Source organism: Ixodes scapularis, unplaced genomic scaffold, assembly GCF_016920785.2.
Source record: "Ixodes scapularis isolate PalLabHiFi unplaced genomic scaffold, ASM1692078v2 PGA_scaffold2__306_contigs__length_199485367, whole genome shotgun sequence".
Lineage (NCBI taxonomy): Eukaryota > Metazoa > Arthropoda > Arachnida > Ixodida > Ixodidae > Ixodes > Ixodes scapularis.
This window is the reverse complement of record NW_024609857.1, coordinates 118989971-119015378: the sequence shown is the minus strand read 5'-3', so window position 1 is coordinate 119015378 and position 25408 is coordinate 118989971. Positions and strand designations below refer to the sequence as shown.

General features: G+C 46.8%; 1 long non-coding RNA gene across 1 annotated transcript; it reads right to left on the bottom strand.

Moving 5' to 3' along the window:
• Positions 1 to 1454: 1454 nt before the first annotated feature.
• On the bottom strand, positions 1455 to 25045 carry LOC115324902. The gene is made up of 4 exons (XR_005716316.2): positions 24921 to 25045; positions 3247 to 3388; positions 2185 to 2341; positions 1455 to 2085 (listed from the first exon to the last, which is right to left on the bottom strand). It is a non-coding gene; the product is annotated as an uncharacterized LOC115324902 (long non-coding RNA).
• Between the last annotated feature and the right edge of the window lie 363 nt (positions 25046 to 25408).

Here is a 25408-nt window from a genome sequence, read left to right as displayed (position 1 = left end):
TGATTCCTTTGTTCAAGAAAACGGAGTCCCTCAAGGGGGTGTTTTAAGTGTTACTTTGTTTTTGCTAACAATGAATTCACTCGCACAACTGCTGCCACCCTCTATTTCATATTCTCTTTATGCTGATGATATACAGATTTCATCATCGTCTTGTAACCTTTCTAGTTGTGAACGCCAGTTGCAGTTAGCCGTAAAGAAACTGTCCAAGTGGGCCGACGAAAATGGGTTCAAGTTCTCTGTTTCAAAAACGGTCTGTGTTCCTTTTTCTTTACGACGTGGGCTCTCTTTGGATCCATCCCTGGAATTGAATGGAACTCCTATACCTGTTAGGAAAGAGCACAAATTTTTTGGTGTGATATTTGATAAAAAGCTTAATTTTATTTCCCACCTTAAAGTGCTGAAGCAAAAATGCCTTCAGTCGACAAACCTTCTGAAAGTTTTATCTCACAAGTCTTGGGGGTCTGATAGAAAATGTATCCTGCAGCTATACAATGCCCTTGTACGAACCCGCCTTGACTATGGTGCAGTAGTGTATGGGTCGGCTCGGCCCTCTGCCCTTAAGATGTTGGACTCAGTTCACCATCTCGGCTTGCGACTGGCAACCAGAGGTCGGCATTTTAGGTCGCCCTCACTCACCCTCACCCTCACAGCCACACTTACCTAAGCCCCTCACTCACCCTCACAGCTACACTCACCTTCAGCCCCTCACTCACCCTCACCCTCACACTCACCTTCAGCCCTTCACTCACCCTCACTGAACCTCACGGCCCTCACGCACTCACCGCCCTCACGGCCCCCACGCCCCTCACCGCCCTCACGGCCCTCACCGCCCTCACGGCCCTCACGCCCCTCACTCACTCATGGCCCTCACGCCACTCACCGCCCTCACCGCCCTCACGGCCCTCACCGCCCTCACGGCCCTCACCGCCCTCACGCACTCATAGCCCTCACGCCACTCACCGCCCTCACCGCCCTCACGGCCCTCACCGCCCTCACGGCCCTCACGCCACTCACGGCCCTCACGCCACTCACCGCCCTCACGCCACTCACCGCCCTCACGCCACTCACCGACCTCACGCGCCTCACCGCCCTTGCGGCCCTCATACCCCTCACGCCCCTCACGCACTGATGGCCCTCACGCCACTCAGGCCAGCTTCAGATGGGGCAATTTCGCCCAGAATCTTTACGTCGCAACATCAGCACACTGCTATCCCATCTACATAGGTTCCTAACCACTCATGCTCATCTGTGCTGCTAAGCACAATTGAAATTGCTCCCGTGCTTGTCTAAGACACAAGCTGAGGTGCAATGAAAGTTGATCTGAGCTGCTCCTAGCCTGCTCCAGAATGTAGTTTTAGCTGCTCCCAACCTGCTCCAAAACAGCTGTTTCAGCTGCTCCCGTGGTTGCTCCCAAGTACATTTCATGAGTTCCACCCCTGAATATACATAAAAGTTGTACAGACAAAGTTGTATCACATCAGACAGGTTGCAAAGGAGGACTCAAAGAATCAAGCACAGGGAAAAGTGTATTGCACTAATATGATAAACATAGCCATGGACTAAGCCAACAAACCAGCAGGGGCATGTTACCATGCACTACATGCGGCACACATCATGCCAGTGGCAAGAGAAACCACTTCCACTGATTGCCAGCAAGTTACAAGGTTAGCGGCTATCAACATCTGGCTGAGTGACCTTAATATTCCCAACAGCACTGTGCTCAGCTGTGGTGCTGATAGTCGGTAACCTCTCAAATGATTGACGCTCAGAGGAAATGGTTCCTCCCGCCACTGCAACGGAAGTCCCCCAGACGTTAAAAAAAATAAGTAGCCTGGATAGGGTTTTGCACTTGTGCAGGGCGAGCACGGCGACCCCGTCGAGACGGACGACCCCGATGGGCAGGACGACCCCGACGAGCAGGGCGTGCGTGGCGAGCGGAGGCAGCCACCTCCCTCACTTTGCGCCGCCGCATCACTTGCCCTCTCTCCCTCAGGGTCCGGGCTTGGGGTTCACTGTCGCTGCTGTCTGACCCCTCACAGTCCTCGGAATCCGACTCATCAGACACGAGGGGCTCGGGAACAGGCTCTGGGATTGTGCAATAAATGCACACATTGTGCAAAATGACACATGCAGTGGCTATATTGCAAGCCCTCTCAGGGTCGTAATGGAGGGCTCAATTGATACCTCTGTAGGCATCTAAATCTGTTTTTTAGCATGCCGATGCATCGCTCCACAATTGAGCGGGTGGACCGATGCTTTCTATTGAAAGCGGCTTCGGCTCCAGCTGGGTTGCCTGCAACCGGGGTGAGCAGCCACGGCTCCAATGGGTAGCTGCTGTCACCTGCACACAACAATGTGACAGGATTCGTCATGAATATTCTGCCAAAAGTCTGAATGCATTTCTGCAACATAAATGGTTTTCAGGGCAAATGCAGCTTCTACTGTTGGCCACACGATAGGGAGTTGTGTACTCTATCCCACTTTCCTGCGCAAAGATAAAAAGGACAGACTGGACAATGCTTAAATGAGATGCTACCCTACAGTCTAATGTCTGTAGGGTAGCATCAGGACACCTCAGAGTGCATTGCTGCAACTGGGAGCAACCTAGCTTCTATTTGAAAAAATCACAGTCATTAGTAGACACTGAGACCAGGTAACCCAGGAGACTATAGACGAGGTAAAGCAACTAGAGCCACAAGCTGTCAGTGCCCCTCACTATTTCTCTCGGATAAGGAGTGTTGCTTTTTAGCTAAGCAAGGTACCCTGCTCAAGTCAGTTCAGGAGCGTGTGACCTCTATATTGTATGTTTTCTTTCCCCGGCTTGTTTGGTTGTGTCACCTGCAGCATTTGCACTCGACGTCGGCACTATCGGCACTAGTACAGTTTAGTTGTAGGTCAGTGCTTTTATCTGTTTGGGTACCTTTTACTCTGTCCGTGTCGTTGCACCATTTGTACTTTAAAGAACAAATTGCTAAGTAGCCCCAGTTGTTCCTCACTTTCACGAGCCATTGCTGGTTTCCTGGTGGCTTGTGGCCAGAGAGATTTTGGTTGTCAGACTGCATACTGCCACAAGAAAATTTGTCGAACTACTGTGGCAGGTAATTAAAAAGATGAATGAAATAAAATTGTCTGGAACTGGTGTTTTTAGGTAATACTGTGTATATTTTTATATGACCTCTGGAACATATGAAACATGCAACAAAATTGTGGCCAAAGTCAAGACGGGACAATTTTCAAACTACTTACCAAGCAGGCACTCGTTAGCTTGAATGAGCTTCCCGGCGACAAACTCCTCTCTCAGAAGGGATGCCCGCCACACAAACGAGTCTTGCACCGACCCTGGAAATGTCCCATCGAAGCTCGTGATCCTCAAATCGGCGTTGCAAACCTGCAAAATAAAAATGTGGTATTTAGCGTGTTTGTTGGCTATTGAGCTACTGCATGATGCCCAAAGCAAAAATGCCTGCAGTCTTCTCACACGTTCAATGAACTCAACTTTTCTGTTTCCTGAAGTTTAATAGGGAATGCCAAGTGTGAAATATTCATTGGTGTTAAATACACTGTGATGATTTTTAAGTACTAATGATCAACTCAAGCGCGTAGCATAGAAAACATGGCTCCCCCCGGTTCTAATGCGAGTAGAGGTAACGTGCACTGTACTGTGAGCCTAAAGCATGCAACATCACAACAGCTGAGAGGTTTCGATAACCTCAGCCTTAGCCGCATCTTGCTGGAGAGGCGGTAAAAGAAGAGAGGAAAATAAATAAAATGATATGAGCATAACTTGTGCGGGGTGTTCGGGTCAAGGACATCTCGTCGAAGGCCAACTTGTCGAATAGGCGAGCTCGTAATAGGGCAGCTCGTCGAAGGTCAGTTAGCTAAAGAGGTAATCTGGTTGCCACTTTTTTTAACATTGCATTTAGCTTGTATCACAACTGACCAGTTAGTGTTTTCTTTTGCACATTATCAGTTCATACACTCTGGACAGGAAGCACTATGTTCACATGCTCGATTCATACCTCAAAAGTGACATTATGAGCTCCCATCACTACGTGCTAGCAACCCAACGATGAGAAAAACGTAAAACTAGAAATCACAACACTAATATTCTTGGAGATTCAGGACACAGGGGAAAAATGTGCGATATGAGTGTTTTAAGAAGTGTATCTTCAATCTTTTCTGCTTTCCATAGTGCGATTGTTTGACCAGAGACCTTCACCTAGAAATCTATCTCAGATAATTTGACAAACTGCCATGCAACAAGTTTCCCCTTTCTGCGAATTAGCCTATGATAAGTTAGTCTTCGACAAGTTGATCTTGTACGATTTGGCTCTCAATGAGCTGGCCGAACACGTGTTGCTCCATGCTGTCCCAAGTGGAAGAGGGAGATGCCTCTTTGGGTAACACAATGCCTGTTGTCACGAATTGCGCCAATCTTATGAACAAATAAATTTCATGCATGATGTACTTGCTGAGGACCCCTAGGCGCATTCACACCAGCAAGTTGCAGCTGTTGCACAACAACTTTTGTCACAGAAGTGACAGTTGCAATTGGCAAAAGCGACAGGTCGGGAGCAGTCGCTTCGAGGACATTTTGCAACTTGTCGCGGTTCCCTGTCAGCAGAACCAATTAGCGGCACCTCGGATGTGACATGAGTGCGCCTCACATTTGTTTACATCCGGTACGCCGAATATTTGTGCCAGAAGCAGCCGACATGTCTGTTCAATGCCTCGGTTCGTGGTAGTGGCTGGGGATACAAAACCATGGAGGTCTCTGCGGCGCGGCTCTGGTCCCCACTATTAAATAATGCTCATTGCTTTATAAACGCAGCAGCCCGATTTCAACTAGCGCCGGAAAAAGAACCCGGCCTGGCAGCAAGTCTGTGCCGCTTCTTGCTAGGTATGTGCTGAGACGCGGCTGCTCGAGTGAGTGCACGCCCAAGTAGCAATTGTTCTTCTCTCTCTGTATGGTTCCGAAGGACTCAAGTCAACATAACAAGTCTTTCATATGGTAATGATGACACACGTGTAGCTGCGAGACAACAAAAATGCAAAAGTAGCGAAATGTGAACCCAAGCTGTGGTGGGGTGCACTGAATCGACTGTGGCTACTGAGAAGTGACTCGCCGAACACCGGCAGTGTGAATGTGCAGAGGTCGCATGTCGCTACTCGCCAGGGTGAACGTGCCTTTAATGTGTTAAATGATTTCGCCATCCGTCACTTAAAAACCATTCCAAGTCTACTAGTTATCTTTCACTGAATATACATCTCGCCAGGCGTTTGGCGCATGCGTGGTGCCACCACAACTTTAGTTCGCAGGAGGCACACTGCAGTGCATGAGGACTCATGCCATCTCCTGCTCTACACGTGCAGAGTTCCAATGGGGTTGTTGCACGTGCAGAAGAACTAAAGTTCCCTCGAGGCATTGCGGCAGCGGTGGCATAGTTAAAATGGCTAGTGAGATCCGTCTATTATTATTTCCAGGCTGTTAAGTTCGCCTGCATTGTGATATCCATTGAGCTTCGAGGAACAGACCGGGAATTGACGAGCACATGCCAGGCACGCACATTGTTACTTAGATTTCTTTTTGACAACCTGTGCTTTATACATGGTGGGCACACCAGAATCATCCTCTGGCCACCTATCACATATGTATTGAAGAGTTTTAGCGACGGTGTCACCGCCCTGGCGGCTGGTCGCCGAAGGAGAACGAGGGGGATAGGTTCGCTGGGCGTCAGCTTGGTGTAAATGCGTTGGCCGCGAACGTAGGCTTATAAACTTTGGCAGCAAGAATATTATGCGGCTCTAGTGTTCCGGTACGAGCAACAGAGGTGACACGATCTGCTACGACTAGCTATGACCACCCGCCGCAGCGATGCAGGCGTCGAAGGAGCGCAACCTGTGTACTGCGCACTTAGTCGCCGTCGCCCGCCCGACGCAGGTCGTTTGGCATTGAGGGCGTTCCGCCCCAGGTTCTTCGTATGTACTTGGAACCGAGTATTATTTCCTGTGCTTGTGTATGTGCTCAGTGGCTGGACATGGACCTCATAGAGCAGTTCTTCAGACTCAACAGCGACTCAAAGTTGACGGCGGAGGGGCTTGCAGCAACGCTTTCGGTTGGTGCACAGGTGCGACGACTACACGGATAAATTTTAAGATTGCTGCTAGCAAGGTGGGCCATAGTCGCTTTATGTTGACACGATTTTGAGTGCAAGTACTCCATGCAAATGCGAATCTATCGCGTTTCTAATCCACCTTTGTTTTTTGTTTTTCGCACGCACGACCAACTGCTAAGCAAATGCTTCTGTGCCGATCACGGAGTGAATGTCTTCGGCCTTACATTGCGGAACGCCCAATAAAAAATCATATTCGTTCAGCGAGAAAACTTCCCTTTCGAGTGACCCTCTTTGATTGATAATTTCTCCCGTACTTAAGTGCTTTAATCAACACGATCGATTAAGTTTGCTTCCCTTGTTAGGACATTTTTGTGCCACATGCGGCAGTAATGCTTGGCACGATGTATGCCACTGGTGGTATTGTGAATTGGTTTACTTCCAAAGCTAACAGTGTGACAGGTGGGACCATTCAATTTGCTAAAAATGTGATATGGGAATTTCGTTGCACAACTAGCGTTTTACGTTTAAGATTGATAAGAAACATGCTCATGTGATGATGCGTGTACAGCATAAGCTTTGCAGATCCAGAATGGACGTGCTATAGGCTACAGCCTCAAGATGTTTAATGGACCATATTTGTGATTACACGGCAATAAATATTGTGGTGGAAAACTGCCCATTGACTCGGTGAGTTTTGATCTTGACCATTCATTGGTGTGCTGTTGGCAAATTAGGTAATGGCACACCTTTTCCCTGATCATCTGGCTTCAAGGGACATTGCATCTAGATCTGCTTAAATAACTTTATTTCAAGGTTCAGTGGACCCCTCTGCATCATTACAGGAAGGCAGTCTCAAGCCACAAGAAACAGCAGTGAATATACAATACATAATAACAGGCACCAGTGTCCAGGCGTATAGTCCGCAGAAGCCAATTTGAGCCTAAAAATGTTTGTTTTGTTTAGATAGTTTGCCTCTGGTGTATAATCCGCAGGGCCCGATTTCCGCGCCCAGTTCATAGTCCGCCAAGCTGGTGCGTTGCGTCTTCGTGCTTTTTTTCCTGGGTGGAATTTTCTTCAGAAGTTCTTCGGCGAACACTATTGAGCCTGAAGAACTGCTCTTGAGGCCCATATCCAGCCACTGAGCACACCAAGCACAGAAAATAACACTCGGTGCCAAGTACAGACAAAGCACCTGGGCGGAAGACTGTGAATGCCAAACGAGCAGCGTCGGGTGACGGCGACTGACTGCGTTGCGCCCTTTCGATGCCTGCATCGCTGCGGTGAGTGGTCGTAGCTAGTCGTAGCGAGATGATCTTCACTTCAAGCAAGAAATCTTGCCATACCATAGTCAAGATATGTGTGCAAGTGTTCGACGACGTGGGCTCTCTCGCGTTGGTGCAGTTGTCATCAAGAAAAGTACCTATCAACATTGTTGCGTGTTTGAGGCTGAAGCTATGACGCATACTTATCTAAACCTAAATTTATCGGTCTGCGGCTACAAACATTTTCGTTGACGTTGCTTAGATGACGTAACCGTTCAGGCCTCGCAATAAATGGTGTTGCGAACTTTTCGGTTGTGTATGAAAACCTATTTGCCCTAATAAAAGACATTTTGAAAAGGACACGTGTCTTCTGCGGATATATATCTTTCAATTTACAATGCAGAGGCAAACAGAAAATCAACTGCGTACATCTACCTCTTAGCATAAGCACCTTTTGCCATTCATTCTTGAGCACACTCAAATATCAGCTTAGGTTGCTCTTGTTTTAGAAGCTTTGCCCTGTTCTGTAAAAAGAAAACAGTTAAAAAAGCTTTACCTTCGTTTTCCTTCTCGCATTTAATACAGACTTGTTTGTCAGCAGATCACACACACAGCAGATATCACCGTGGCACATGCAACTCGAATAACAGATGAGACTATTGCTATTACAATAAAGATTTCCACAAGAGCCAAAACGAGGCTTGCAGGGGTGCACAAGCACATCGAAATGAGATTGGCGCTTCCGGGGCTTGTTTACATTATGCGTAAAAACAGGACGATCGGCGACCAGCGGATTGCAATACAACACCAAGGATAACGATGTTTCGATACATAGAACGCGGGATAAAGACCTCAATCGTCCCTTGTATGCTGTAGTTGTCATACTTCCCATCCAACCACTTTTTAGCACAATTAACTAGAACAACCGAAGAGTTCGCAACACCTTTTAATGCGAGGCCTGAATGGTTACATCATCTGAGCAACGTCAACGAAAATGTTTGTCGCCGCAGACCGATAAGTTTAGTTTTAGATAAAGTACACGTAATAGTTTCAACGCGCGAACATCGTTGATATGTACCTTTCTTTGGACCCGCGTACATTCGGTTCAACTTGATGACAGCTGCACCAGCGTGAGAGCTCACGTCGAACACTTGCACACATATCTTGACTATGGCAAGATTTCTTGCCTTCGACTGGCTTGAAAACTTCATCTGTAGCATCACGGTACGTCTTGATTGAAACGATGATCGTCTCGCACACGGCAACATACAGAGAACGACACGCTTTGTTTTATTTATACGCTACCGGTCTACGGGCGTCGAAAATCTATCCCCCTCTCGTCCGCCATGTTGGATCGATCGGAGCGCGCCCTATATTCGCTGAAACTCCTCAATAACTTGGAACTGTGAAAATACACTTACCACCATAGCATTTAGGGCATAGTAGTTTTTGCGGCACCAGTATGCCGCCTTAGAGAACCGTTTATCGTTCTCAGATTGAGCCCGGATGGCAATCTGAGTCCCATCAACGCACCCTGTAACACAAAATGGTTTTAGCACCTTTATTAATCAAGCAACAGTTCACTTTATCTCTATGAGCACAAAACTTCTAGGAGAAGGGCTGGTGCCATGCTAGGGCAAATGAAAACACGAGAATGTTGTCAAAACACGAGAATGTTGTCAAAATGGTTGACGGCTTGATTAATTGATTGATTGATTGGGTTTTAGTGGCGCAAAAGCATCTAAGGCTATAATGCGCCAAGTACATAAACTATTGCTGGGAGAGGGTTAAGGAGAAGAAAGAGCTTTAGTAGCAGATGATAGGATAAAACAATGGACATGAACTATGTATAAGTGTAAAAGGAATGGACATGAGTTCAAAACAGTAAAATCACAGTCGGTGTAGAAAGCCGATTGCTTTGAGAAAGTTAAAAACACAAGAGTGTGGTATAAGGGGTTCATCGCCAAGTAAAATCATCAGATGTAGGGGAGTATGCTCTTTGTAAAGCTGTGAAAAGTGGTTACGGCGTTCTAGGCCATACGCATTGCATTCAATTAAAATATGAAGTATGGTCAAAGGACAATGGCAATGTTCGCACTGTGGGGCATCTTCACCCCGCAAAAGATGCCCATGTGTGAGCCGTGTATGGCCAATCCTTAGACGGCAGAGTACCACCTCGTAGAATCGTTCACGGTGCCGAGCACTCTCCCATTCCTTCAAGAGTTGTTTCACCATATGCAACTTATTGTTTATCTCAGTATCCCACTCATGTTGCCATCCCTGCAGTATGCAATGTCTAACCACCTTGTGATAATCCTTGTGGGGAATTTCTTTAAGGTGCACGACTTTTGTGGCCGCAGAGTGCGCAGCCCGATCTGCCTCCTCATTACCCGGGATGCCAACATGACTTGGCACCCAGCAGAACACAATATCACATTTGTTTTTGATTGCACAGATTATTTTACTCTGCAGGTGTGAAACCAACGGGTTTGTGGGGATATTCAGGGAAACAAGGGCTTTCAATGAGCTTAAAGAGTCTGTGTATACTACGGAGCGACGCAGCCTGTTCTCAACGATGTGCTCAACAGCAAGAAGCAGACCATGCAACTCTGCCGTTAAAATTGTGGCAAAGGGGTTCAGTCTTTTTACCTTGGAAACAGATGGTCCAATCATTGCACAGCCCACAAACGATTCAGCCTTACTACCATCTGTATAAAAGCTTGTGTAGTGCTGATAGTGGCTCTGTAGTTCAAAGAACTCTTGCCTCAGCACTTCGTCTGGAGTGTCTTTCTTGCTGTGTTTTGTCAGTGTAAAGTCACAATGGACGAGGGAGTAATCCCAAGGAGCTACAGTGTTTCTGTGCTGTGTCACGCAGGGTTTGGGCTCCAGGCCAAAGAGTTCTGCTGCCGTAGTATTTCTCAAGGCAAAAGGAGGAACAAGACTTGGCTTATTTTGGAAAGTCCTTTGAAACCTAATTTTTACAACAGAATCATGAGAAGGATGGAGAGGAACAGACCTTACTCGGAGTGAATACATAAATCCTAGAGCAAAGCGTCTTTTCTCAAGAGAGACCTCATTGGCCTCCGCATAAAGGCTGGGAACCGGGGAGGTGCGGAATGCTCCGATAGACAGCCGTAGCCCCTGATTATGAATAGGGTCTAACATCTTCAATACTGATGCTTTAGCTGAGCCATACACAAAGCTGCCATAATCTAGACGGGAGCGAACCACTGAACGATAAATGCGTAAAAGGCACAGTCTATCAGAACCCCAAGATTGATGAGACAATACTTTTAGGATATTAAGTGATTTTGTGCATTTCAACTTCAACTGCTTAATGTGAGAAACAAAAGATAATTTTGAATCAAACAGAAGACCTAAAAACTTATGTTCACTCTTCACAGCTATAGGCAGTCCATAAATGGTTAATGAAGGATCTTGAAAAATTCCTCGCCGGCGAGAAAAGCATACACACACAGTTTTTTCTGTGGAAAACCTGAAACCATTGCAGGGGTGGAACGGCTGCGCCATTTGCGCCATTTTGCGCCAGATGCATGTGTCTGCGCCATCCTGCGCCATGTTGCAGAAACAGCGCCACAGCCAATACCTCGCGCCATTATGCGCCAAATCGCAAAACGTGCGCCAAAAAACTTTTTATTTCGTCTTAGTTTCGGTTTCTATCGACTCGATTGGCAACAGTGAGGGCGATTAGCCTGGTCGGCCTTGTAATCCTTTGTTGTGTTTATTCCCCCTGTCTATCCCGAGTCGGAAGTGCGCGAAAAAAAAAACTCGGATTCTAAGCGCTACACCACCTGCGACTGGATTGTTATTCTTCAACCATAAGCGGTAGGGCAAGTCGGCCGAGGTGAGGTCGAGTCGTTGAGCATCAGATTGCATGAGGCTCTGCGGCCCGGGATCCGGACGTCATCCAGTCGAAAGCAAATGAGCAAAAGATTCCTTTTAGTACTTCATCCTTAGGAGTTGGAACCGCATTCTCGCAAGATAAATCGTGATTTGATAGGACTGAAACGCGGTCCGATCCGAAACCTTGCCGGCCAGCAGCTCTACTTATCTGCTCGGCGTACTTTAACCTTGCTCCTGCTTATCGCTTCAAATACGATAACCTCGTTAATCATAGCCTGCTGCTTCGATATCGAGTTGCACAATAGGATAAACTCGAAATTTGTTGCCCTGCTCCTCCGTGCAACTGCATGTCCGTTGTTTACGCTCGTCACGTGGTTCGCACATATAATTACTATGTCAATCACGTGCGGGTTGTGCGATAAGTAGTGCTGGTTTGCATTTTGAGCAGCCGAAAGCCACTAAGAAAATATTAAGGACGCTATCTTCAGAAACATCAGGTATTAGCTTTTTGATTCTCATTAACGCTCACAAAGTTTCAAGTTTTCGCATCTATTACACTGTTATCCCATCTGCCTGGGTCCCTAACCACTGATGTTCATCTCTGCTCCTAAGCAAAATTGAAATTGCTCCCGTGCTTGTCTAAGACACAAGCTGAAGTGCAATGCAAACTGATCTGAGCTGCTCCTAGCCTGCTCCAGAATGTAGTTTTAGCTGCTCCCAACATGCTCCAAAACAGCTGTTTCAGCTGCTCCCGTGGCTGCTCCCAAGTACATTTCATGAGTTCCACCCCTGCATTGGTATCAGCCCAGTTCGTCAATTTGTTGATGGCCAGTTGAACTCTCCTTTCACATATGGAGCGGTTACATGATGATACTGAAACTTGGATGTCATCAACATAAATAGAGTATTGAACTGAAGGAGGTATTACTCGGGCAATGGAGTTTATTTTTATAATGAAAAGAGTGACACTAAGTACACCACCCTGGGGAACACCATTTTCCTGTACAAAATCCCGAGAGAAAGTTGTTCCCAGTTTCACACGAAATGAGCGGCACTCTAAATAGCTTTTAATGATGCCGAACATGCTCCCGCAAATACCGATATTGATGAGGTCTTGCAGGATTCCAAATCGCCAGGCAGTATCATAAGCCTTCTCCAGATCAAAGAACACAGAGAGGCAGTGCTGTTTGTTTACAAATGCCTCTCTCACGGCTGTCTCGAAGCGAACCAAGTGGTCCACTGTGGATCGTGCCGACCGAAAGCCGCATTGATACCCGTCTAGAATTTTGTGAGTTTCAAGATAATGCATAAGCCTTCTGTTAATTATTCGTTCCAGAGTTTTTGATAGACAGCTAGTCAATGCAATAGGCCTATAACTAGAAGCACTAGAAGGATCCTTTCCTGGTTTAAGCAAGGGTACTACAAAGGCCACCTTCCAAGAAGTTGGAAAGTGGCCTTCAGACCAAATTCTATTGAAAAGATATAAAATGAGTTGAACAGTTGAAGGATGAAGATGTTGAAGCATAATGTAATGAATTCCATCTGGGCCAGGTGCAGTCTGCTTAGGGGAATGAAGAACCATTTCAAGTTCATGCAACGTAAGTGGAGCATTATATGGGTCTTGATAGCCACTCAAACTATTGACAGACCTTTTTTCTACCTGTACTTTGTGTCGAAGGAAAGTAGGCGTGTAGTTCCTTGAGCTGGAAACGAACTCGAAGTGTTCGCCAAGAATGTCTGCCTGTTCTTCGAGGCTTTCAGGGCATCTTCTATTTTTTGTCAAAAGAGGAATGGAAAAAGCATGGTAAGAGCCATTTATTTTGTGGACTCGATCCCATACCTCCTTTGGTGTCGCCTGACTATTTATAGATGACGAATACTTCATCCAACAATGTCTTTTAGACAGCCTGTGAACAAATCATGCAGAAGCCTTCATTTTCTTGAAAGTAACAAGGTTGCTCGGTGTAGGGTACCGCCTAAAAATGCCCCATGCTTTGTTTTGTTTCTTTTTAGCCTTTTGGCAATCTTCATTCCACCATGGCTTCGGTCGTTTGGGAAGGTGAGTGGATGTCATGGGTATTGCGATCATAGCAGCTTCCAATATGTGCTTTGTAATATGGTCTACTGCCTCTTCAATAGAAAGTTGATGGAGAGATGTAATAGCTAAAACAGAGGATTGTTTGAAAAGTGTCCAATTGGCTTTGTCAATCTTCCACCTAGGTGTCCGAGTTGGAAGTGTAATAGGGTGATTGTGAAAGTCTAAAATAATGGGAAAATGATCACTGCCATATGGATTAGGAATAACTTTCCATGTTAGAAAAGGAAATAATGTGGGATGCACAATTGAAAGATCAATTGATGTGAATGTACGTGTTCCTGATGAAAAATGTGTAGATTCTTTCGAGTTGAGCAAACATAATCCTGATGACAGTAAAAAAACGCTCAATAAGTGCTCCTCGTGTATCTTTTCGTCCACTTCCCCAGAGAGGATTATGAGCATTAAAATCACCCACAAGCACAAAAGGAGAAGGAAGCTGATCACAAAGTAATTCAAGTTCCTCATACTTAAGCTGGTAGTTTGGAGGTATATATACTGAACAAATAGTAATCAATCGGTTAGTCAGTATACGGGTAGCAACGGCCTCTAGTTCAGTGTTTAAGGGTACTTCCAAACATGGTACAGAGCGTTGCAAAACGACAGCAGAACCTCCAGATGGATGGCTTGAATGCTGCCGATCTTTCCGAAACACTTGGAAATGCCTGAGGACATTTGTGTGACTCTCTTTTAGGTGAGTCTCTTGCAAACAGAGGGCAATGGGACTGTGTTCCTCTAGTATATCAGTAATATCATCATAGTTTGCAAGAAGACCTCGACAGTTCCATTGTAGAACAAGTGGAGGCATTATTATGTAAAAGAGATTCAAGTATAAAAATACAATCAACTACTCTGGTCTTGGGATGACGTTCCCAGAGGAAACTACTTTGGAGGTATTACTGGTTTTTTCGTTTTTTTCTTTGTTTTAGAAATCTCCCACTCCATATCGTCCTGATCGGACGAAAGAGCGGAAGGCTCGGTGGCCTCGTCCCTCGCCTCCACCTCTTGAGACGAGGCTTGTTGTGTAGGTTTGGGCAAAGTCGAGGTACGAGGCCGGACACCCTGGCCACGACCGCCCTCACTCAAAGGGGCAGCAGTGGAGGTGCTGGGCTGAACGTCGCCCAACTCCATCCGTCCCCGCCCCTCAGCTGTTGAAGGAGCGGCGTGATGCCGCTCCTTGGACGAGGCCCTCTCCCGTGAGTTGGGGCGAGACTCTCGCTCCTTCTCCCTGGGGGGACACCTTGGAGTGGAGACAGCTAGGGGGGCTCCCTGCCTGTCCCGTGGTCAAGAGGCAGCAGGAGCGCTTCCCCCAGAAACCAGGGGAAGCTGCTGCGGCTGCTGGGGGGTTGGGGACTGAAGAGCCACTGCCAGGACTTCAGGAGAGACCTGAGTGGCCTTCGATTCTGTTCGCGGTGCTGGTCCCCTTTGCACCGCCTGCGCAAACGTTCCCTTTGCGAAAAAGTAATACTGTTGTTTTGCCTCTTGGTAGGTAATATTCTTTTGTGCTTTAAGGGTTAGGATTTCTTTTTCCCGCTTCCATTGTGGGCATGTTCTAGCATAAGCAGCATGGTTGCCTTGGCAGTTAACACAGTTGAGAGTATTCTCACAAATGTCAGCAACATGGTCGTTGCTGCCACACTTTGCGCAAGTTTCACGGCCCCGACAGTTTCGCGAGCCATGCCCGAAGCGCTGACACCGGAAACACCTTTGTGGATTGGGGATAAAAGGCCGGACTTTGCAGTGTAGGTAACCAGCTTTAACGGTCGTAGGAAGCGTATGCAGTTCAAAAGTCAGGATCAAATGCTTGGTTGGCTGTTCCTGCCCGTCTTTACGGATGGTGATCCGCTTGACGGCTACCACTGCCTGTTTCTGGAGTCCAGCCAGAATTTCATCCTCAGTGCAATCTATCAGATCAGGCTCAGAGATAACACCTCGAATACTATTCAGTGTCCGATGTGGGCTTACTTTTATCTGGTATTCGCCTAGACATGTCTGTTTTAGAAGCGTCCTGCTTTGAACTTCTGTTTCAACCTCGACAAGAAGGTTAGCAGAAAGCTTTTTCGCCTTGAAAGCTTTGCTAATGATGGCATCAAGACATTTTGAAACTAGAAAAGGCGAGAGCTTAGCCAGTGGCTTTTCTTCATCTAGAGCTTGAATGACAAAGAATCTTGGAAACTTTGGCGGTTCGGATGCTTTTTCGAAAGTAAGTACGGAGCAACCCCTTTTAGGGGCACGCGCCGTGTTCGGTTTGGAGGAGGGGGGAGCCATAAGAGGCGGAGAGTCTTCAGAACCTGTGGTGTGCCGCCCACCACGGAGCCCAACACGGGAATAGGTAACGCACCATAACAAACAGGGCTTTGCTGGAGACGTTACGCTACTAGCACTGCCCAGGTACTATACCCAAGTGTGGTTCTGGACAAGGAGTCTGTCGCCACCCAAGGTTAGCCCTTGCCGCCAAAGAAGTTGAAAAAGGAAAGAAGAGAATGAGAAGAGTGAAAAGGAGGGGAAGACAAGGGTGAAAGTAGAGAGGGGATAGTAGAAGATGTGGCGACTAGACTGAATCATCCTGGCCGGGCCTTACCAGGACTCCCGTCTATGAGAAGCAGGGGCCAAAGTGGTGTATTGCCTCGCCCGGGGGGCCCCGAAGGGTCCAAACCTACCCCGGGCTTGGCTCAACCACCAGGATGCCCTTTTCCCCAGACACGGGACAGCCACGCACAGCCAGACGTGGGTGGGTCTTACCCACTTGTTACTCAGGGTCCGTTATGTAGCCAATGTGGCTGGGGTCCGTGGTGACGCTACTCACCAAGCACCAAGCACCTAAGGCGCAGGTGCCCCCTGCGGGGCTCGGGGTCTGTGGAGACGCCACTCTCCAAACACCTGCTTTCACAGGTGCCCCCTGCGGGGGGTTGACGGCTTGTCAACCATTTTTCAAATGGTTGACAAGCCAACTCGTAACTCTGCTTTCTTGGATCTTTTTTTTTTATTTCGGAACCAGATTTTATAGCTTCGGTAAACTTTATGGAACCGCTCAGTGATCATACTTCCCTAAATGTTGAACTTGCTCTTCCTACGCAAAAGCACAGTCCGCTGGTAAAAGCTATTTATGATTACTCCAGGGCTAACGTCGATGACTTCTGTCGTAGCTTGCAATCCTTTTCAAGTATTTACATGGTTGGCTTTGACTCTAGGACAGTTCACGACAACTGGAGATTATTCAAACAAAAGCTACTTGATCTATGCGATCAATTTATTCCAAAAATAAAAGTCTTCTATTGAGAAACCCTGGTTTTCGAACCTCCTTAAACGACTACTGAATAAAAAACGGAGACTATTTCAAACAGCTAAATTGTCTTTGTCCCCTTCTGCGTGGACAAAGTATGACGAATTCCAATTAGTACGCAAGACAGAGATACGTCGAGCGAAGAACAAGTTTTACAACGAAGACCTCCGCAGCCTTTGTACAGCTAACCCTAACAAGTTCTGGAGAGCGGTTAACCCTAAGCAAGTGTCGAAGCCTCACCGATTCACTAATCCTGCGGGAGACGAGCTCGATGTGGGTACAGTGTGCGAGGAATTCAGTCGTTTTTTTAGCGAGATGTTTTCTGAAGACATTTTCCCCTTACCAGAGCATTCGCCTAATTACGACATAGCTACCCAAATGTGCCCAATCACTATGTCTGTGAGCGGAATTCAGAAACTAATAGAACATCTCCCAACAAACTCTGCCCCCGGTCCTGACAATATCACGACGAAGCTACTTAAGCTTAGCAAATGTGAATCTTCCGCTCTCCTCTGTTCTATCTTTGAGCAATCTGGCCAAATACCTGCCGATTGGAAAATGGCAAAAGTCACCCGTCTTTAAAAATGGTCAAAAGAATGAATTCACGAACTATCGACCCATCTCTCTGACGAGTGTTCCGAGTAAATTAATGGAACATGTTTTATTTTCAAATATCATGGATCACCTGTCAGCAAACAACATACTTTTTGTAAACCAGCACTGCTTCCGTCGGTCTCACTCTTGTGAATCCCAACTTTTCGAATTTGTAACTGATATACACAGTAACCTGCATTTTAAAACTGAGACTCATGCAATTTTTATTGACTTCCAAAAAGCATTCGATAAGGTGCCGCATCATCGACTAGTTCTAAAATTCCCCGCAGGGGGCACCTGTGAAAGCAGGTGTTTGGAGAGTGGCGTCTCCACGGACCCCGAGCCCCGCAGGGGGCGCCTGCACCTTATGTGCGAGGTGCTTGGTGAGTAGCGTCACCACGGACCCCAGCCACATTAGCGACACACAGACCCTGAGTAAAAAGTGGCTAAAACCCACCCACGTCTGGCTGTGCGTGGCGAGCCCGTGTCCGGGGAAAAGGGCATCCTGGTGGTTGAGCCGAGCCCGGGGTAGGTTTGGACCCTTCGGGGCCCCCCGGGTGAGGCAATACACCACTTCGGCCCCCGCTTCTCGTAGACGGGAGTCCTGGTAAGGCCCGGCCAGGATGATTCAGTCTAGTCGCCTTTTCTTCTACTATCCCCTCTTTCTCTTTTCTCCCCTTCCCCCTCCCTTTGTTTCACCTTCTTTGGCGGCAAGGGCCAACCTTGTGTGGTGGCAGATACCCTTATCCTAACCACACTTGGGTATAGCACCTGGGCAAGTGCTAGTAGATCAGCGGTTCCAGCAAAGCCCATTTTGTTATGGGCTGCTGACTACTCCCTAAGTTGGGCTCGATGGTGGGCGGCACACCGCAGGTGCCGAAATCCTTTTCCCATTCATATGCGTACTAAAGCTAAATCTTTCCTTGATCGGGCCCCGAAAAGGGTCCGGACCGAAGAGACATCAACAAGCCTTACCTTGCCGGTCATGAATTTTCCCAAATTTATAGTAATGCACTCGGAGAACGAAGATCAACCACTTGCAAAGCTTTCTCCCTTCTTGGTCGCAAAGACCCTAGAAACTGTGATAGGAAAATCCTTTAAAGCCAGAAAACTTCCATCTGGCGACCTGCTTGTGGAGGTCACAAATGCTGAGCAAAGCAAAGCACTTCTTGCACTCAACCAAGTAAGAAATTACAAAGTGTCAGTGACTCCACATCGCTCACTGAACAGCACGCAGGGTGTCATCTCTGAAGATGATCTCCTTGGAATATCTACCGACGAGATACTCGAGGGACTTCAAGATCAAGAGGTAGTCGCTGTGCGACGTATCACTATCCGTCGCGACGGTGAAGAACGGGACACAAAGCACATTGTGCTAACGTTCAACTCGACAACGCTACCCTCCACTGTTAAAGCCGGGTATCTCAACTGCAAAGTCCGCCCCTACGTCCCCAATCCAAGGCGTTGCTTCCGCTGCCAGCGCTTTGGACATGGGTCACTAACCTGCAGAGGAAAAGCCACCTGTGGAAAATGTGCAAGCACTGACCACCCTTCCGACAACTGTGGCAACAATACCCATCTTTGCGTCAACTGCTGAGGAACACACCCAGCGTATTCTCGCAGCTGTCCCCTGTGGAAGAGAGAGAAGGAAATTCTCTCACTAAAGGCCAAAGAAAATATTTCTTACTCAGAAGCACGGAAAAGACATTCTTTTATTTCTCAAGACTCTTATGCCGAGGCCGCGCGCAGGGGATCGGCGCGGTCGACGGCGTCAACGGGAACGCAGACGTCAACGGACGACCTGCGTCCCCCCCCTGAGTCCCCCTCAACCTCATCTGGAGTGGCACAAACCACTTCAACCCCAAAGCGAAAGGTAGATCCTATCGCTTCGGGGTCCATTCAAGCCATCCAAAACGCAGATGCCTCGAGGTCGGGGACTTCCTTCTCGTCCCTCTGAAGGCGCCCGAAAACCTGGTGAGCCGTCGGGGTCGCAGGCCCTTAGGAATCAGCCAGAGGCGGCCCTTGATGAGCCGATGGACGAGAGCGGGCCCAAGTCCAAAGACGACAGGCCATTCTCAAGCTCGGAGTCCTTGCCTTCGACTTCCTGTGGTAACACAGATAGGCCGAAGAACACATCTAAAAAGAAAAATGCACCCCGCATCAAAATTGATTTTTAGGTCTTGATGAATGGTCTTTCTTCTAATTCATGCATAATGGCAGCATTCCTGCAGTGGAACTGTCGAGGGTTGCTTCGAAACTACGATGACGTGCACTCTTTGTTAGACCAGCATCACCCTATAGCATTTTGTCTTCAGGAAACACACTTAAACAATAGTCACTCTAATATCCTAAGGCGCTTTCAGGTTTTTCGCAAGGACAGACCTCTTTTGTCGCACAGTTCTGGTGGAGTAGCTATAGTTGTCCAGCCGTCTACCCCATGTATTGAGGTTCCTTTGAATACCACTCTGGAAGCCGTGGCAGTTCGTGTTCTGTTGGACCGTTTAATAACCGTCTGTTCACTTTACATTCCCCCAAGCTATCCTGTATCCCGCGAAGAGCTTGAATCACTTCACGACCAATTACCCCAACCTGCCCTAATTCTCGGTGACTTCAATGCTCATAATCCTTTTTGGGGTAGTAGAAGACGAGATACACGTGGCTCGATGATAGAGCGTTTTCTTTCCTCAACACCTATATGCTTATTGAACAAAGCAGAATCTACGTATTTCAGTGCCCCAACTCATTCTTTTACATCTATTGATCTGTCTCTTTGCGATCCGACATTATTTCCTTTGTTTTCCTGGGCTGTCGATCCTAACCCCTATGGGAGCGATCACTTTCCTATCATTCTGAACCGACTACATCCACCTGTTACAGTGCCTACACGAACTCCCCGTTGGAAGTTTGAGGAAGCAAACTGATCTGTCTTCAGCCAAGCAACCCAGCTCGCTTGTACATCGCTTAACAAACTGTCTATCGATGAACTCACCAATTTGCTTAGCGCCCACATCCTCAATGCTGCAATTTTAGCTATCCCTATGACTTCATCTCGCTTACCCCGCCGCCCTAAACCATGGTGGAATGCCGACTGTGAAAAATCAAGAAAAAAGCAGAACAGAGCATGGGGCATATTTAGACGTTACCCAACAGTGACTAATCTCATCAGTTTCAAGCGGATGAAGGCTCATGCGAGACACATCCGCCGCGTCTCACAGCGTCAAAGTTTCCAAGGTTATGCTTCCTCTATTAACAGCACTGCCACCATCAAGGAAGTTTGGGATAGAGTGCATAAAGTCAATGGGCATTACCGGGCTTACTCAGTACCGCTTCTTTCCGAAAACGGACTGTGCCCTGAGAGCCTAGAAGAACAGGCAGATCTCCTTGGAAAACACTTTGAACGTGTCTCTAGCTCTCAGAATTGTTCATCTGCATTTCTGAAACACAAGAGACAAGCAGAACTCCAATCCGTGCGGGCATCCGGCGGAGCTCGAGAAGCATACAACTTAACTCTCACACTGAATGAACTGGAACGGGTACTTCATGAAACTAAACCTACATCTGCTGGACCAGATGGAATTCACTTCCATATGCTTACTCACCTTCACCCTTCCACACTCGACATAATTTTGTTTTTGTTTAATCGCATTTGGCAGGAGAGTACATTTCCATCGTCTTGGAGAGTAGCAACCGTCATTCCTTTTCTTAAGCCTGGAAAGGATGCATCGTGTGCATCCAGTTACCGCCCAATAGCGCTAACAAGCTGTCTTAGCAAAACTCTGGAGAGAATGCTTAATAAGCGACTCGTGTACTTTTTAAAAAAAGAAAATATTCTTGATAAATATCAGTGTGGCTTCCGTTCGTCACGATCTACATTGGATCATCTTGTCCGCTTGGAGTCTACCATCCGTGAGGCCTTCGTAAATAAACAGTACTGCCTCTCTGTCTTTTTCGATTTAGAAAAGGCTTACGACACTGCCTGGCGGCATGGCATCCTACAAGATATGTATAGCTATGACATTCGAGGCAGGATGCTAGCATTCGTAAAGAGCTATTTGGCGATACATACCTTTCGTGTCAAATTAGGCACTACCTACTCTCGAGAATTCTGCCAGGAAAACGGTGTTCCCCAAGGAGGCGTATTGAGTGTCACCCTTTTTATAATAAAAATAAACTCGATAGCCCGGGCCATCCCATCATCCGTACAGTATTCACTTTATGTTGATGATCTTCAGATATCCGTCTCATCCTGTAACATTGCTCTCTGTGAACGTAGGGTCCAATTAGCAGCAAACAATCTGCTCAAGTGGGCTGATCAAAATGGCTTTAGGTTTTCACCAGAAAAAACAGTTTCTGTTTGCTTTTCTCGCTTACGAGGAGCTACAGTAGATCCATCGGTGACCATGCACTCCACTCCAATTCCAACAAAACCGGAGCAGAGGTTCCTAGGGCTTATTTTTGCTAGTAAACTGTCCTTTCTTTCTCATATTAGGCATCTTAAGGTAAAATGCCAGAAAGCACTAAACATTCTTAAAGTCCTTTCTCATACCTCATGGGGCTCTGATCGTCTCTGTCTTCTCCGAATTTACAGTTCGGTGGTTCGCTCACGCCTCGGCTATGGTAGTTGTGTATATGGATCGGCAAGGCCCTCAGCTCTTCGAATGCTTGACCCCATTCATCACCAGGGATTGCGACTGTCTACAGGTGCATTTCGCACGTCGCCTATCCCCAGTCTTTATGCAGAGACAAATGAATGGTCTCTGGAAAAGCGAAGGTTTGCTTTGGGATTTATGTATTCCCTTCGAATACGTTCACTCACCCTGCATCCTACACGCGAGGCTGTAGAAGAAACAAGATATAAGCGCACCTTTGACAACAAGCCCTCTGTAATCCCGCCTTTTAGTATGAGAAATGCAGCTGTAGCTGATTCAGTTTGACTGAGCACTACAATGCCCGTGACCCCCGTACCTCAAGCAATAGCTCCGTGGGAATATAGCCTCATTTTGTGTGACTTTTCACTAAGTTCAGAAAGAGAGACACCCCACCAGAATGTATCAAACAGGAATTTTATGAAATTCAAAGTAGATACGCTGGTCACAGCTCGTATTACACAGATGGCACCAAGACAGAAACGTTTGTTGGATGTGCTATGGTTGGCCCCTCTGTTCGCTATGTTCAACGAATTGCATATACAGCTACTATTTTAACAGCTGAACTATGTGGTATCCGCCTGGCAGTTAATCATATTATAGAAACGAAGAGCATGAAGTCAGTTGTGTATACTGATTCACTCAGTTCATTGAGAGCGCTCTCATCACTAAATACCTCTAAATACCCAATAATCATAGAGTTGCAGAATAAAATCATTGATGCTTCCAAAAGGAACATTAAAATAGTCTTTTGCTGGGTCCCTAGCCATGTTGGTATACCGGGTAATGAGGAAGCAGACCTTGCAGCCAGTTCTGCTGGTGACAAAGAAGTCGAACTGCATGACATTCCATATAAAGACTATCACAGACTTTTAAGGCATCGTATAAGAGAGAAGTGGCAGCAAGAATGGGATGAAGAAGTAAATAACAAGCTGCATACTGTAAAGCCACTGCTTAGTGAGTGGGAGAGTGCAAGACACCGTGAACGCTTTTATGAGGTTGTCCTGTGTCGGCTAAGGATAGGGCATACGCACCTCACCCATGGCCACCTTCTGCGCAGGGACGAAGCCCCAGAGTGCGAGCACTGCAATAATCCTTTAACTGTCGCACACATATTAGAATGCCCTGCTTATGACCTAGACCGACGGAGACATTTTTCTCAGCTATATAAAGAACATACGCCTTTAAACCTTCCTATTTTGCTTGGCAACGAACCATTAGTTCCGCATCACAGCGTTTTTAGCTTCTTGAAAGCTATCGGCCTTTTACACCGACTATGATTTTACACCCAACTTCGTGTCCATAACTACTTGCAAGTCATACACATAATTTTAACCTATCATCAACTACTAAAGTTCTATCCTCTTCGAAACCCTATCTGCAATAGTGTATGTACATGGCGCATCATAGCCTAAGATGCTTTTGCGCCATAAAACCCCAACCAACCAACTAGTTCTAAAATTACGTGCTTTCCAAGCATCTCGGCGATCTGTCTCGTACCACTTCCCGGGAAACGAATAAAACTTCACCAGAGGAACTTTTCCCTTCGTGTTGGCCTCGCTGTTGTGGCAGTTCACCACGCAACAATACCTGCTGTTTCTTCTACTCTTCGACGCTATATTCTCCATCGCGTGAAGCGTACAAAACATGCACGCCTCCAGGACCGTCTGCTTCGCTACTTCTAAATAAAACGGCCACCCCTCCCCAAAGGAGGATGTGGCGCTGCGTATGCGCGGCGAAACTTCAGCCGAACAGGCCTATAGACTGGATTTCGAATTTTCTTTTCAATCGCTCGCAAAGTGTCTGTTATGATTACAAATCTTCATCGCATCAGAAAGTAAAATCGGGAGTGCCGCAGGGGACCGTGCTGGGTCCATTGCTCTTTCTTTTGTACGTGAATGATATTTTCAACCATCCGTTTGTACGCTGATGATTGTGTGGAAAATATCTTGCATTAGTGATTGCATTCAACTTCAAAATGACTTGATTACCCTAGAAACATGGTGTAAAAAGTGGCAAATGCAAATCAACATCTTAAAAACAAAATTCTTAAACTTCAACACTAAGCGAAGTGCCACAGTGTTTAGTTACTCTCTTTTTAATACACCCATTGAACATGAGCACACCTACAAATATCTTGGGGTTCATTTCACGTCAAACTTATCATGGGAAGCTCATATTAATCACATCGTTGTAAAGGCAAACCAAAGCCTCGGTTTTTTGAGACGAACACTACATATGGCTAACCGGGAGACAAAACTCGTAGCTTACACTGCCCTTGTTCGCCCGCAGCTCGGGTATGCATCTACAACATGGAACCCCCACCAGGCTTACCTAATACAGAAATTAGAGTCCATCCAAAGCAGGGCAACTCGGTTAATTCTTAAAAACTACACACAGACTAGCATTACTACGCTAAAAAAAGAACTCGGCCTTCCACTGCTCGCGGAAAGAAGGAAACTGACCAGACTAGTTTCATTACACGCTTTGTATTTTCAGGCCCCTTTAAAGAGAGAATTGTACTGTCCTGCGGCTCATCACATTTCTCCTCGTACAGACCATTCTCAGAAAGTTCACCTGGTAACACCAAGGACCAACTTTTTTAAATTCTCTCCACTGCAATTATCACTTTCAGAATGGAACTCTCTGCCAGAACATATTGTTACAATTCAAGACTCATCTGGATTCAGAGCTGTACTTGCTACTTTTTTCGATATTTAGCAACCTTTAACCCTTTGTTTTTCCTTTCTTCGTTTGTTTTTGTTTGCTGTCAAAGCCCCCCTTATGTAAAGCCCTACGGGCGCTTTAAGGGAACAATAAATGAAATGAAATGAAAATGAATACAGCATGCTGCAACATAGTTAATCGGAACAATTTTCTGATCCTGGGGGTCGCCGCCAACTTACGATAGTTCTCGCCCCTATCATGTCCGTGTGCTCTAATAAGTCGTTAGATTGATTAAGCTATCACCTCCAAATTCTATTTTCTACCGAAAACTCTCGACTAAGCGCATTGATTGACTGTCAGACACAGCAGTGTTAATATATAGAGGGTATTTACCGATCACGCCACTGAAGCCGCACCAAAAGGTAAAATTTCCTTTTGGCTGCCGCCTTCTCTTACTCCGTCTACGGGAACTTCACCCACGCTGGACCGAGGCAATCGATCATTGCCTCCGTCACGTCCACCAGCACGCGACTAACACTGCACTGGTGAATTGCAATGTTTTCATCGCTTGCCACTGTGCCCTGGAAGCCGCCAGCGGCATAAAAACGGGATATGGATATGGATTATGGATATGGATATGGTGGCTTAACCCTTTGTATCGGGCGATCACAGTTTTAACAAAACTAAATCTAGCCAAAAAAAAAAAAAAAAAAAAAAAACCTAAATTTGATTGCCATTGCCCCCCACCCTCCTCACAGTTTTCCCCCACCAGTCCTCCAGTCTTCGCTTTGCGATTTCAACCACCCCGAGGCCGCCGACATCCCCCCGCTGACTGCGCTGGCCACCATGGTCTCGACTTCCCACTTCATTGATGCACGTCG